At 36.6% G+C, this 13,330-nt stretch overlaps 1 protein-coding gene and 1 long non-coding RNA gene across 4 annotated transcripts in view; one reads left to right on the plus strand and one right to left on the minus strand.

Moving 5' to 3' along the window:
* Window positions 1-13,330, minus strand: part of SERINC5 (serine incorporator 5) — a 189,095-nt gene that overhangs the window by 140,074 nt on the left and 35,691 nt on the right. The gene's annotated exons all lie outside the window — the stretch shown is intronic.
* LOC137759402 (uncharacterized) overlaps window positions 1-13,330 on the plus strand; it is a 73,634-nt gene that overhangs the window by 28,169 nt on the left and 32,135 nt on the right. For all 3 annotated transcript variants that reach the window (XR_011073079.1, XR_011073080.1, XR_011073081.1), the window contains exon 3: window positions 4,671-4,873. This is a non-coding gene — a long non-coding RNA (uncharacterized lncRNA). The remainder of the gene's footprint in view (window positions 1-4,670; window positions 4,874-13,330) is intronic.

Below are 13,330 nucleotides of genomic sequence, written 5' to 3' on the forward strand. Positions count from 1 at the left end.
ATAGATGCTGATATGGCAGCTGTCACAATACAATTTAACAAAATTGTTTCAAATGAAGTTAAAGACAACTAAGCACTACTAGAGCCATCTTACGAGAAAAACCAAACTTTCTGGCCAACCCAATACAAATAGAAACTTAGACAAAATGAGGCAGCAGAGGAATATGTTCCAGACAAAGGAACCAGATAAAACCCCAGAAGGAGAACTAAGTGAAGTGGAGATAGGAAATCTACCTGAGAAAGAAGTCAGAGTAATGATCATAAAGATGATCAAAGAATTTGGGAGGAAAATGGATGCACAGAGAGAGAAGTTAGAAGTTTAAACAAAGAGTTAGAAAATATAAAGAACAAACAAATAGAAATGAAGAATATAATAACTGAAATGAAAAATACACTAGAAGAAATCAATAGTAGACTAAATGATTCAGAAGAATAAATCAGTGAGCTGGAAGACAGAGTAGTGGAAATCGCTGCCACTATACAGAAAAAAGAAAAAGGAATGAAAAGAAATGAGGACCATTTAAGAGACCTCTGGGACAACATCAAGTGTACTAACATTTGCATTATAGGGGTCCCAGAAGGAGGAGAGAGAGAGAGAGAGGGCTTGAGAAAATATATGAAGAGATAATAGCTGAAAACCTCCCTAACCTAGAAGAAGAAAGAGTCACCCAAGTCCAGGAAGTGCAGAGAGTCCCATACAGGATTAACCCACAGAGGAACACACCAAGACACATTGTAATCAAAATTATAAAAATTAAAGATAAAGGGCTTCCCTGGTGGCACACTGGTTAAGAATCCGCCTGCCAGTGCAGGGGACATGGGTTCAAGCCCTGGTCCGGGAAGATCCCACATGCTGTGGAGCAACTAAGCCCGTGCGCCACAACTACTGAGCCTGCGCTCTAGAGCCTGTGAACCACAGCTACTGAGCCCGCGTGACACAACTACTGAAGCCCACGCGCCTAGAGCCTGTGCTCCGCAACAAGAGAGGCCGCGACAGTGAGAGGCCCGTGCACCACAACAAAGAGTAGCCCCCGCTCGCCACAACTAGAGAAAGCTCACACGCAGCAACGAAGACCCAACACAGCCATAAATAAATAAATAAATAAATAAATAAACAAACAAAATGAAAGATAAAGAGAGAATATTAAAAGCAACAAGGGAAAAGCAACAAATAACATACAAGGGAACTCCCATAAGGCTATCAGCTGAATTTTCAGCAGAAACTCTGCAGGCCAGAAGGGAGTGGCACACAATACTTGAAGTGATGAAAGAGAAAAACCTACAACCAAGAACACTCTACCCAGCAAAGCTCTCATTCAGATTTGATGGAGAAATCAAAAGCTTTGCAGATAAGCAGAAGCTAAAAGAATTCAGCACCACCAAACCGTCTTTACAACAAATGCAAAAGGAACTTCTCTAGGTGGAAAAGCCCACAGCTAGAAACAAGAAAATTACAAAATGGAAAAGCTCACTGGTAAAGCCAAACATACAATAAAGGTAGGAAACCAACCACACACAAAGCTGGTAGAGAGGTTAAAAGACAAAAGTAGTAAAATCATCTATATTCACAATAAGTAGTTAAGGGATATACATAAAATAGTAGGTATTTGAGAGGACATGTTACTTCTAGACCTCGGGGCTGGAGGCCCAGCCCTGGCTCCACCACTCCTCCCAGGAGGGACTGGACCATTCAGTGCCTGTGTCCGTCCCCCCTGGGCCTCCAGCGGGCCTTTGGGCCAAATCTCTGGGCCTCCCTGGCTACAAGTCAAGGCTGAGTTGTTCATCCCCAAACCCCCAGACGGCAGTGTCCAGCCCCTGCTGTTTGCTGCAGCTACTTGGTGATTGAAACAACCTCTGGTGCTCAGTCAGCTGCCTTTCTCCATTTAACCCCCGCCTTCCCCCAACCCTGCTGCTTTGGCAAAGAAAATGACATTGGGAGGGGAGGTGCCTCACCTCTTGGCTTTTCTCCAAGTGTTCTCATAGATACTGGTAATCTGTAAATGAAGAGGTAATTCTCTGTGTGTACCCACTCCTGCAGAATGTCCAAGAAACCATTTTGTGTTAGTATTAATGCCAAAAAATTTTTTTAATGTTTTGTATTCAGCACATCATATGAACACACGTTCTTTCTGTCATTTCAGGGCAAACCAACTGGTGGGGAGCCCTTGTTATGTGCTATTTTAAGCAGTGTGTCATTGGCCAAGTTGCTTCCCATGTATGCTATGACATGTTTATATCGTCCAGAAAGTATTGTTGAGGCTTTAAGCAGATGCAACTGGCAAACCCTGGAGAGAGAGTGCCTACCGTCTTGACCAACAGCCTGTCTCTTCTCTTTCTTGTTTAGTTACTTAAAGGAATAAATCATCTATGAGTTTAAAAAAAAATAGTACATATTTGCTTGATAGTATATATGTTTGTATATTATTTTTAATACATATGACATATTAAGTATAATACATAACACATATACATAAGACATATTAAGATAAAAGAAATACATATACATTTGTATATGTATTAAATATATGTATTTGTATGTGAAAGTGTATATGTATATAGCTTCGAAGATATATATATATGTTTTACACCTAACCTTAGATGTGAAAACAAGCTTATATTTTTGAAAAAGTTTTTATATCGAGCACTTTGTGTAAGTAAATGGAAAAAATAGAAATCTAACAGATTAATAACCAGATCCTATTCACATTTGAATTTTACTGACTGTATTGCCTATTTATGGTAATTATGATTTTGAATTGGTATTATGACTATGGATACTACTATAATGGATTATTATATATATTAGGTATTTGGATGAAGAATTGTGAAAATGCTTAGCTATATTAAAGGTACAAAATTAGATGGGATTTCTGATAACCTGGGGAACTGAATTAGAATTCAATTGACCCTAAAAAATAGTACTAGTGAGGGGAAATTTATGTAAAATATACTTACCTGGAAAACTATAACAGGAATAAGTATAGGGTAATTTGCTTATGAAGGAAAAAAAAAGACGTTTAGAGAAAAAAAATGAGGGGGAAATGCTATTGCATCATGTCAATCAAAATATATTTTGGGTGATTCAGAGATCTTGTGTAATGATGTTGAAGTAGTATGTACTAAAAACCTGCTGAAAATATAGCTATCCCTCATTCTAGATTCTATGAACGTAAGCCCAACAATATATCCATCATTCAAAGACAGCCGTAGTTAATGATGTAATGTATTTCCTCCCCTCCTTTTTGTCTACTAATTTCATTTTACATAGCATAATCACACTATATATTCAACTTTTGGTTACCTGTGTATGATTTATATATTTTATGGATTATATACAGGAAAATTTTTATCACAGTTTAGCTTTTCTTTCGTAACAAGCTAAGCTCTTAATTGTTATTTGTCAAAAAATAGAAATAATTTTAATATGAAGAAAGTAACTGGACTGCCAAAAATTCAAATGTCTTTCGCAAACAAGTCAAATAGTTCATTAAATGATTCATTTACTATATCACTACTTCATGAGTACTTACTGTATGAAAGGCACTGTGCTAGAGTCAGTGAGAATCAGAAAGATAACATGTTTTTGTCCTGGAGGAGTGAAGGATTCAGTGTATTATAACATCGTGACAATTGCTTGGAGTTAATGATTATTTTTCTCACCAACATGAATATATTGGGACATGAGTCCAGATTCTTTTCAGATTTGGCCAATTAAATGTTCTGTTATTTCACATGATGATTGAAATGAAGAAATTTGTACATCAGATGTAGTACTAAATCAAAAATTAATGAAAAAGAATTGCTTAGTGTAATTTGAGAAATAACTGCTAAGAATCCTTCCAGGGAAGATCTCCTTGTTTCTAAGTGAGCATTTGGAGCACTTGAGGAATTCATGCCAATTTTAAAGTATTTGACCAATTTATTCCCTCTCAAAACTAGTCGTAACTTTAATCATCAACAGCTTCACTATTTTGAATGGTAGTCAAATCATGTTGATGGTTTTAGGAAGCTTAAATTACATAGTAGCATGTTTTTCCAAATTTCCATATGTTTTACCCTGAAAACCATATTATTTGTAAACAAGCTATTTTCCCTTTGTGTGTAACCTGGATGTAGAACATACCAGGAGCATATAACACTGAACTATTTGTAGTTTTCCCCTCAATGTTTATTGTTTCTTAAATGGTCTTACTATAATAAACATTTTAAAGCAAGGAATCAATGCTGTGAAAAAATAGAATGTGATCTGTAATTTTATTTTTGGATTTGTACTTGGCCATTGGATTTGATAGTATTTTTTTTTTAAGCAGCATGTGTTTCTTTGAAAACAACTGTATTTCAATACAAACAGCTAAAATCATTTTCTCAGAAGAAAGCACCCTTGTTACAAATAATCTTCTGGTCCTGGGCTAGTTCTGTTGGTTAAAGCAGTGATATTTAAGAAAAATAGCCATGGTTTTGATGACCACAAGAACTTTTAAATTACCTTTACTCAGTGCCAAAGCCACAGACTGTTAACTCTAACTACATTTTCTGAAACAAGCATGTTACAAAGTAATGCAAGATGAGTGAAAAAACCACTGTCTATATCTATCTATCTATTATTAACTAAAGTCCATACTTTATTCAGATTTTCTTAGTTTTTAACCTAATATCCTTTTTCTGTTGCAGGATCCCACATTACATTTAGCTGCCATGTCTCCTTAGGCTCCTCTTGCTGTGACATTTTCTCATCTTTCCATGTTTTCGATGACCTTAACTGTTTTGAGGAGTTCTGATCAGCTATACGACAGGATGCTCCACTATTGAACTTCATTTGCTATTTTTCTCATGACTGGACTGGGTTATGGGTTTATGAAAGGAAGATCACAGAGGTAAAGTGTCATTTTCATTACATCATATCAAAGGTACATATTATCAGCATAATTTGTAGCTGTTGATATTGGCCTTGATCACCTGACTGAAGTAGCATTTCTCAGGTTTCTCCACTGGAAAGTGACTCTCCTCTGGCCCCCTTCCCATTCTGTACTCTTTGGAAGGAAGTCACCACTCACAGCTCACACTTTCACCATTTTCTCTTGGAAAACAATTTAACGTGCATGCCTTTCTGATTATAGATTAGTAACAGACTTCTGTTTCAGTTCCAATAAATTAAGGAAAACTCAGAGTTTGGGTAGAACATTATAACTGAATACTAGAATGGATCTGAAGAAAGTTTCCATTTATCCGCAACAGCTGAGGAGTGAGTCACAATATGTAATTTGTAAGGATTATTAATTTCCAAAAGTGTAATAATAAAATACCGTTACCCTTAAAATTACACACACCTTTATGTATCTATTTCTTAGTTGTTATGATTTACAAGGTACTTCAGGACCTTGTAGTGCATGCACCAGGATCATCAACAAGAACAACAATTTAGGGACTTCCCTGGTGGCACAGTGGTTAAGAATCGGCCTGCCAATGCAGGGGACAAGGGCTCAATCCCTGGTCAGGGAAGATCCCACATGCCACAGAGCAACTAAGCCTGTGCAGCACCACAACTACTGAAGCCTGCGCTCTAGAGCCCGCGAGCCGCAACTACCAAGCCTACATGCTGCAACTACTGAAGCCTGCATGCCTAGAGCCCATGCTCCGCAACAGGAGAAGCCACTGCAATAAGAAGCCCATGCACCGCAACGAAGAGCAGCCCCTGCTCGCCACAACTAGGAAAAGCCCATGTGCAGCAATGAAGACCCAACACAGCCAAAAATAATTTTAAAAAAATTTTTTTTTAAAAATAACAACAATTTAACAAACAACAGATATTAGTTGACTTGAATAACAGATATTCCCACATTTCACTGAAGATGTAGGCAGTAGAAAAGTTTTGCATAAGCAACATGGATGGACCTAGAGATTATCATACTAAGTGAAGTAAGTCAGAAAGAGAAAGACAAATACTATATAATATCACTTATATGTGGAATCTAAAATATGACACAAATGAACTTATCTATAAAACAGAAACAGACTCGTACACACATGTGGTTGCCAAGGGGAAGAGGGGGTGGGGGAGGGATGGATTGGGAGTTTGGGATTAGCAGATGCAAACTATTACATATAGAATGCATAAACAACAAGGTCCTACTGTATAACGCAGGGAAATATATTCAATATCCTATGATAAACCATAATGGAAAAGAATATGAAGAAGAATGTATATATATGTATAACTGAATCACTTTGCTCTACAGTATAAATTAACACATTATATATCAACTATACATCAATAAAATAAAATAAAATAAAACATTTTAAATAAATTTGTTCTAGATATGACTACCAGGAAGCCAATAAAATAATTGGCATATCTTATCTTGTTTTCTGACCCCCTAAAACCTGGTTAATTTGCACTTCTTGATATTTGGAGTGTTGAACGTATAAGGACACACTCTGTTACTCTTTCCAAGGATCTTCAGTGATTGCATTGTGGACGTTACAAATGTGACTACCCTTAGAGCATCAAAAAAAGCTCTTGTAAGAACCAATACTAAATAATAGTGTTTGGTTGAATTCTCTTATTTAATCAACAACTATTTTAACACCAAGAAGAATTACTGATACATAAATTTGGCTCACAGCTAAAGACCAAAATTGTTCACAATCAGGACTTTGTAAAAAGGCACAATGAGTTAGCTCTTGTTATGAGTATTTTTGCATATAAAGCTAATGACTGTAATCAATGGATAATAACTGTTTTAGCTCTCTTTTGGAATATTGCTTCTTCACGAACGTGCCATCAGAGATGAACAGTTTGCTGTTAAAGTTTACATGAAATAACTTGGAAGAAAGGCCTATTTGAGTTGTCATTGGATTACTGTTTTATTCCCATGCAGGGACTAAAAGTTGAAATCTGAGTTCCTGAATGTAAATTTTTGCCTGTTTTGTAAAGGCCAGAGTGAACCACTTTTTAGAAATCGGTAAATATATTTCAAATATAATTATGTCAATGCCCTTCAGCCAAAATCCACCAGGAATACACTTAGAGTTGTGTTGATTACTCATTGTAAGTAAGGGAGAGGCAACACCACAGGGAACTATAGCAGGTCACAGGAAAGGGATGTTAGAAAAAACTTCGAGGATTTGGGCTTGTGTTAGGTGATGTTGGGGGCTGTTTGAGGAAGCAGGGATTTGCTCTGGATTGGAGACTGTTGGGAAGGGGGAGTAATTCTATGATTAGGTATCTTAACAAACTTATGTAGGAGAAGGGAAGACCAGACCCACACTAAAGCTTTAATTAATAGAGGCAACACTCGTGTCAGCCAGACAAGGAGGTGTTTGGTATTTTTGAGGCTTGGACAATTTCATGTTTTCTCTATATTCAGATGTGATTATGGGGAGGTCTTATTTTTGTCTTGATCCATCATGGCTTTATATGATATTACTATTCTGTGAAATTTTTTATGTTCAAGAGGAGAACACCATGGCCTAATTGTGAGTGCCAGGCCATCTCCCAGATGTCGGGAGATGATTTTCTCTTTCTTAACTGTTAGGTCATTAAATGACTAAAGTAATAATCACTGATTTTGAAGACTTTTTTCAATATTATACATGTGAATGAAATTCAATATCTACTCAAAATATGAAACAGACATCACGATACTTCTAAAGGTTTACTAAACTGTTGCAATGTTTTTGGTCAACTTCAGAATTAAATTCCTTCTTTTTTTTAAAAATAAATTTATTTATTTATTTATTTATTTTTGGCTGTGTTGGGTCTTTGTTGCTGCACACAGACTTTCTCTAGTTGCAGGGAGCAGGGGCTACTCTTTGTCGCGGTGCATGGGCTTCTTATTGCGGTGGCTTCTCTTGTTGCAGAGCATGGGCTCTAGGCATGTGGGCTTCAGTAGTTGTGGCACGTGGGCTCAGTAGTTGTGGCTCACGGGCTTTGTTGTTCGGCGGCATGTGGGATCTTCCTGGACCAGGGTTCAAACCCGTGTTCCCTGCATTGGCAGGCGGACTCCCAACCACTGCGCCACCAGGGAAGCCCCAGAATTAAATTCTTATCATTAAGTTCTTTGGCATTAAATTTGAGAGTCAAGGAGTATAAATTTTGTATTTGGTAATTTTTTATTTCTCATTTTAAAAGATTTTTATCTGCATAAGGTGGCATTCCAGTGGAAAATCAATGTGTCCAGTGTCTTGTCTTTAATTTATTTGTTGTGGTCGTTGTCTCTAGTTTTATAGACTCGGAGATTCAGTGTACTAGAATATCCAAGTTATATTGGGCTCTGGGCACATATGCATACTAACTAAAATCACGAAAGACTAACATATCTACAAGAATGCTAATGCATTAGTTCACAGTGGGAAATATAACCATCAATAGTAATAATAGCTAATGCTTATTGAGTGCCTACTACAGTAAGCATGTGATATGAATTAATTCGTGAAGCTTTCACAACAACCTTATGCGGTAGTCACTGGTCATTTGGAAAACACTGGAAAAGACAAACTCTGCATGCCCCTCCTCTTCCTCCAGGAGCCTCCTAACTTCCTAACTTCCCTCTCTCTCTCTCTCTCTCTCTCTCTCTCTCTCTCCCCACCCCCAACTCTCATTTCCAAGAGTTGTTGGATCTGTGCTACTATTACCTTCCATGTTGATGCTATACCCATTTCCCACTGGTGTATTCTATCATTTAGAGCAAAATGATGTAGTGTGTTAAAAACTGAGGGATCCTTTCCCACCTCTTTTTCTTTGAAAAAAAAATCTGAAAGGTGACCAGAATTTTATAGTATTTACTTATTTTTATTTATATCAATGCAAATTCTTTTGTTATGATAGATTAGAAATTAAATGTGTTGGTGTTTTATGCAATTTTGACTTGAAACTGAACTCACAAATGAGATAATCCTATGATAATCTCTTTTTATTAAAAAATAACATTTATCACCTTAATGTGTTTTATCCTTTTGCTCAGTCATGCATCTCTAATGCATCAAAATCAGGTTTAATGAATTGATCTAGATATTCATATATATTGTAGCCTGGGGTTTTTTGGGGGGTGAAAGAAGGTGCTTTTTTAATTGTTATTGTTACAATATATGCTTATGGTTTAAAAAAATTGAAAAGTACAAAGTAAGCAAGGTACAAAGAATAAAGAAGGAAAATAAGCCATAATTCTCCCACTTAGAAGCAAACAGTTACTAACATTTTGGGTTGAGTCCTTCAACGTGTCTTTCTACACAGTTGGCATTGTAATGTACCTAAAATTGAGTTCTCTACTTTTTTTCCCACACAACATCACATTACAAGCTTTTCCATTTTTAAAAATGTAAACAAAAGATTTAAATATTCATGTAACACATGAATAAAATGTCTCCTTTTTCACATATTAAAATATTTAGGTGTAAGGATATGTATCAATTTAATTTTTTAAAGCTTTTTTCTTAGAGCAGTTTTAGGTTCATGGCAAAATTGAAAGGAAGGTACAGAGATTTCCCATATATACCCTGCCCCAACACATGCAGAGCTTCCCTGTTAACAGTATCTCCCACCAGAGTGGTATATTTGTAATAACTGGTGAAATTATATTGACACATCATAAGTAACCCAAAGTCTGTAGTTAATATTAGGGTTCACTCTTGGTGTTGTACATACTACTGGTTTGGATAAATGTGTAATGGTTTGTATCCACCATTATAGTATCATACAGAATACTTTTACTGCCCTAAAAATACTCTGTGCACTGTCTAGTCATCCTTCTCCCCTCCCTCTCCTCTCCCCTCAACTCCTGACAACCACTGATCTTTTTACTGTCTCCACTGTTTTGTCTTTTCCAGAATGTCATATAGTTTGAATCAACCAGTCTTTTCAGATTGGCTTCGTTCATTTAGTAATATGAATTTAAGATTCCTCCATGTCTTTTTATGGCTTGATAGCTCATATATATGTATATATTTTTTGGTATTTATTTTTAACATCTTTATTGGAGTATAATTGCTTTATAATGGTGTCTTAGTTTCTGCTGTATAACAAAGTGAATCAGCTATATGCATATGTATATACCTATATCACCTCCCTCTTGCATTTTCCGCTCACCCTCCCTATCCCACCCCTCTAGGTGGTCGAAAAGCACAGAGCTGATCTCCCTGTGCCATGAAGCTGCTTCCCACTAGCTATCTATCTTACATTTGGTAGTGTATATATGTCAATGCTACTCTCTCACTTCGTCCCAGATTTCCCCTCCCCCTCCCCATGTCCTCAAGTCCATTCTCTACATCTGTTTCTTTATTCCTGCCCTAGGTTCATCAGAACCATTTTTTCTTTTAGATTCCACATATATGTGTTAGCGTACGGTATTTGTTTTTCTCTTTCTGACTTACTTCACTCTGTATGACAGACTCTAGGTCCATCCACCTCACTACAAATAACTCAATTTCGTTTCTTTTTATGGCTGAGTAATATTCCATTGTATATATGTGCCACATCTTCTTTATCCATTCATCTGTCGATGGACACTTAGGTTGCTTCCATGTCCTGGCTATTGTAAATAGTGCTGCAATGAACATTGTGGTACATGTCTCTTTTTGAATTATGGTTTTCTCAGGGTATATGCCCAGCAGTGAGATTGCTGGCTCATATGGTAGTTCTACTTTTAGACTTTTAAGAAACCTCTGTAATGTTCTCCACAGTGGCTGTATCAATTTACATTCTCACCAACAGTGCAAGAGGGTTCCCTTTTCTCCACACCCTCTCCAGCATTTATTGTTTCTAGATTTTTGGATGATGGCCATTCTGACCAGTGTGAGGTGATACCTCATTGTAGTCTTGATTTGCATTTCTCTAATGATTAGTGATGTTGAGCATCTTTTCATGTGTTTGTTGGCAATCTGTATATCTTCTTTGGAGAAATGTCTATTTAGGTCTTCTGCCCATTTTTGGATTGGGTTGTTTGTATTTTGATACTGAGCTGCATGAGCTGCTTGTATATTTTGGAGATTAATCCTTTGTCAGTTGCTTCATTTGCAAATATTTTCTCCCATTCTGAGGGTTGTCTTTCCGTCTTGTTTATGTTTTCCTTTGCTGTGCAAAAGCTTTTAAGTTTCATTAGGTCTCATTTGTTTATTTTTGTTTTTATTTCCATTTCTCTAGGAGGTGGATCAAAAAGGATCTTGCTGTGACTTATGTCATAGAGTGTTCTGCCTATGTTTTCTTCTAAGAGTTTTATAGTGGCTGGTCTTATATTTAGGTCTTGAATCCATTTTGAGTTTATTTTTGTGTATGGTGTTAGGGAGTGTTCTAATTTCATTCTTTTACATGTCGCTGTCCAGTTTTCCCAGCACCACTTATTGAAGAGGCTGTCTTTTCTCCATTGTATATTCTTGTCTCCTTTATCAAAGATAAGGTGACCATATGTGCGTGGGTTTATCTCTGGGCTTTCTATCCTGTTCCATTGATCTATATTTCTGTTTTTGTGCCAGTACCATACTGTATTGATTACTATAGCTTTGTAGCATAGTCTGAAGTCCGGGAGGCTGATTCCTCCAGCTCGGTTTTTCATTCTTAAGATTGTTTTGGCTATTTGGGGTCTTCTGTATTGCCAAACAAATTGTGAAATTTTTTGTTCTAGTTCTGTGAAAAATGCCATTGGTAGTTTGATAGGGATTGCACTGAATCTGTAGATTGTTTTGGGTAGTATAGTCATTTTCACAATGTTGATTCTTCCATCCAAGAACATGGTATATCTCTCCATCTGTTTGTATAGTCTTTAATTTCTTTCATCAGTGTCTTATAGTTTTCTGAATACAGGTCTTTTATCTCCTTAGGTGGGTTTATTCCTACTATTTTATTCTTTTTGTTGCAGTGGTAAATGGGAGTGTTTCCTTAATTTCTCTTTCAGATTTTTCATCATTAGTGTATAGGAATGCAAGAGATTTCTGTGCATTAATTTTGTATCCTGCTACTTTACCAAATTCATTGATTAGCTCTAGTAGTTTTCTGGTAGCAGCTTTAGGATTCTCTATGTATAGTATCATGTCATCTGCAAACAATGACAGTTTTACTTCTTCTTTTCTGATTTGGATTCCTTTTATTTCTTTTTCGTCCCTGATTGCTGTGGCTATAACTTCCAAAACTATGTTAAATAATAGTGAGAGTGGGCAACCTTGTCTTCTTCCTGATCTTAGAGGAAATGGTTTCAGTTTTTCACCATTGAGAACGATGTTGGCTGTGGGTTTGTCATATATGGCCTTTATTATGTTGAGGTAAGTTCCCTCTATGCCTACTTTCTGGAGCGATTTGATCATCAATGGGTGTTGAATTTTGTCAAAAGCTTTTTCTGCATCTATTGAGATTATCATATGTTTTTTAATCCTTCAGTTTCTTAATATGGTGTATCACATTGATTGATTTGCGTATATTGAAGAGTCCTTGCATTCCTGGAATAAACCCCACTTGATCATGGTGTATGATCCTTTTAATGTGCTGTTGGATTCTGTTTGCTAGTATTTTGTTGAGGATTTTTGCATCTATGTTCATCAGAGATATTGGCCTGTAGTTTTCTTTTTTTGTGACATCTTTGCCTTGTTTTGTATCAGGGTGATGGTGCCCTTGTAGAATGAGTTTGGGAGTGTTCCTCCCTCTGCTATATTTTGGAAGACTTTGATAAGGATAGGTGTTAGCTCTTCTCTAAATGTTTGATAGAATTCGTCTGTGAAGCCATCTGGTCCTGGGCTTTTGCTTGTTGGAAGATTTTTAATCACAGTTTCAACTTCAGTGCTTGTGATTGGTCTGTTCATATTTTCTATTTCCTCCTGGTTCAGTCTTGGAAAGTTGTGCTTTTCTAAGAATTTGTCCATTTCTTCCAGGTTGTCCATTTCATTGGCATATAGTTGCATGTAGTAATCTCTCGTGATCCTTTGTATTTTTGCAGTGTCAGTTGTTACTTCTCCTTTTTCATTTCTAATTCTGTTGATTTGAGTCTTCCTCCTTTTTTTCTTGATGAGTCTGGCTAATGGTTTATCAATTTTGTTTATCTTCTCAAAGAACCAGCGTTTAGTTTTATTGATCTTTGCTATTGTTTCCTTCATTTCTTTTTCATTTATTTCAGATCTGGTCTTTATGGTTTCTTTCCTACTGCTAACTTTGGGGGGTTTTTGTTCTTCTTTCTCTAATTGCTTTAGGTGTAAGGTTAGGTTGCTTATTTGAGATGCTTCTTGTTTCTTGAGGTAGGATTGTATTGCTATAAACTTGCCTCTTAGAACTGCTTTTGCTGCATCCCATAGGTTTTGGGTCATTGTGTTTTCATTGTCTATTGTTTCTAGGTAGTTTTTGATTTCCTCTTTGA

This window comes from Eschrichtius robustus, chromosome 2, assembly GCF_028021215.1.
Source record: "Eschrichtius robustus isolate mEscRob2 chromosome 2, mEscRob2.pri, whole genome shotgun sequence".
Lineage (NCBI taxonomy): Eukaryota > Metazoa > Chordata > Mammalia > Artiodactyla > Eschrichtiidae > Eschrichtius > Eschrichtius robustus.